Consider the following 2,574-nt stretch of genomic DNA (forward strand, 5'->3'; position numbering starts at 1 on the left):
GGGGGAAACAGGGAAAGGTTGGTAAAAGGGCACAAACTTTCAGTTATAAGATGAATAAGGTCTGAGGATCTGATATATAATATGAAGACTATAACTAATAACACTATATCTCATAATCGAAATTTGCTAAGAGTAGAACTTAAATGTACTCACCAGAGTGGGGGGAGGGCGGGTAAATATGTGAAGTGATGGACATGTTAATTAACTCAATGGGGGATCCATTCACAATGTATATCAAGTCATCACATTATACATTCTTTTTTTTAATGTTTATTTTTGAGAGAGAGAGTGTGTGTGTGTGTGAACGTGCATGAGTAGGGGAGGGGCAGAGAGAGAAGGTGGTACAGAGAATCTGAAGTGGGCTCTGTGCTGACAGCAGTGAGCCCAAGGTGGGGCTCGAACTCACTAAATGTGAGATCATGACTTGAGCCCAAGTTGGAAGCTCAACTGACTGAGCCACCCAGGTGCCCCTACATTCTTTCATTTAGCAAAAATTTTCCAGGTTTCATCCACATTGTAACATGTGCCTGTATGTCATTTTTTCTTGGTGCCCAAATAATATTCCATTGTATGGATATAACAGTTTGTTCCTTTGTTCATCAGTTGATGGGTATTTGATTGGCTATTATGAATAATGCTCTTATGAACTTATGCGTACAAGATTTTGGTGGACATCTGTTTTCATTTTGGGGGAGAGATACCTAGGAGATCATTCTATATAGGAGAGACCCTTTAACTCAGCTCTCCAGATGTCCTGGGGTCTGACCTCTATGCAGACATTTTCAGAGGCCTGGACAGAAACATGTAAAGCAAACCCTCTTGTAAGTCTGGCTCCATCTGTCTCCTCTGCTCCCACTCCTCTGGGTCAGCTCCTGTGAGCTTCAGGGTAGAGCTCCTAAGCTAGAACCCAGGCTTTCACTGGAACCCCAAGATTTCTTAGCATTAGCCGTACCTTAATCTCTAGAACCAGGGAGAAGTAGCCTGAACAGCCCAAGAAGCCCCACTGGAAGCCCAACTAACTCTGTTAAATGATGAATGATTTTTCCAAAGATTTCCACTGCTCTTTCTTTTTTGGCGCACAGTAGAGCTGCTCTTTCCTGCCGGCTCATGGTTGAGTAAGGCCATGTGACTCGTTCTGGCCAATGAGCAGTGAGCAAAATTCATCATTTCCCAGCCAGAGTATTTAATTGCCGGGCAGGCCCCTCAGAGATTTCTTTCCTCTGTTACAGTGATCTGACACATTCCAGACAGTGGCTGCTACATCATGTGGGGTGAGGAGTGAGGAACATGGCAGAGAATCCCTAGGTGATCTGCAATAGACAGATCTTGAGAGCAAAAAATGAATCTTGTACGGTTTTAGGCCCCCAGGACTTTGGAGTCATTTATTTACAGCAGCATAATCTAATTTATCCTGACCAATACACCACCCCATCCACATCATGGTACCTGGGTCTAGCCAAGGCCTTTATATTAGTTTGGTAGGGCTTCCATGATGAAGGACCACAGGCTGGGTGGCTTAAACAACAGAAGTGATTGTCTCACAGTTCTGGAGGCTAGAAGTCGGAGATCCAAGTTAACAGGGTTGGTTCCCCTCGGGGCTGTGAGGGAGCATCTGTTCAATGCTGCTTTCCTAGCTTCTGGTGGACTCAGGGATTCCTTGGCTTTGTAGCTGATGCTCTGTCTGTGTCTTTACATTGTCTTTCCTCTACATGTCTGTCCTAGAGTCTAAATTTCCCTGTTTTAGAAGGACACTGGTCACGATAGATTAATTTTGACTTAATTACCTCTTTAAAAACCTTATCTCCAAATACGGTCACATTCTGTTGTCCTGAGGGTTAGGATTTCAACATATACATTTGGGAGGGGGGCATGATTCAGCCCATAGCAGGCTCTATTCCAACTTCAAGGTGCCAGGGGTCCCATCCTGACCAGAATCGGTGAGAAAAAGTGGGAAAGATTGATGCCAGTCTAAGTTGGTGAGGCTTGTGGCATCTTAGGCTCTAGTGATCATGGGGTTCCTTCTAGGTCTATGGAGGGCTACTTTCCTGAGGATTAAGTGCTGCCCCAGGACTGCAACCTTAAATGTAAATCTCAGCGTCTTACCTCCCAAGGAAATAGCATTGGGTAGTGAGTAAGCTTATGAATATGACTCCTGGCTCCGTCTCCTAACCACTGTGCAACTTAACACCCTCATGAGCTTAATGGGATGATAATAATATGCTCTCTTGTAGAGCTACTGTAGGAATTCAGAGAGAACATACATGCATCAATGCAAGGCCTGATATATAGCAGTTTTTCCACGAATCCATTATAATTGCTGCTGATGCTGTTGATTTGTGTTTAAAGGGGGAAATTATGTGGTTTCAGGGTGGAGTGCCAAGATTCCTACAGAGTGGGAGATATCTCAAGCATCTTTGACTTATCTCCAAAACCTGGGCTCATTCAACAAGCATTTGTTGAGCAGCTACTATGAGCCAGGGGCTCTTCTATGGAAAGTTTCTCCAGTGATGGAACTTCTATTCAAGCGTGTCTCATTTAGACAGATATAAACAACTAAATAAACAAGTAAAACAA

The sequence above is a fragment of the Crocuta crocuta genome, unplaced genomic scaffold (assembly GCF_008692635.1).
Source record: "Crocuta crocuta isolate KB4526 unplaced genomic scaffold, BGI_CrCroc_1.0 scaffold650, whole genome shotgun sequence".
Lineage (NCBI taxonomy): Eukaryota > Metazoa > Chordata > Mammalia > Carnivora > Hyaenidae > Crocuta > Crocuta crocuta.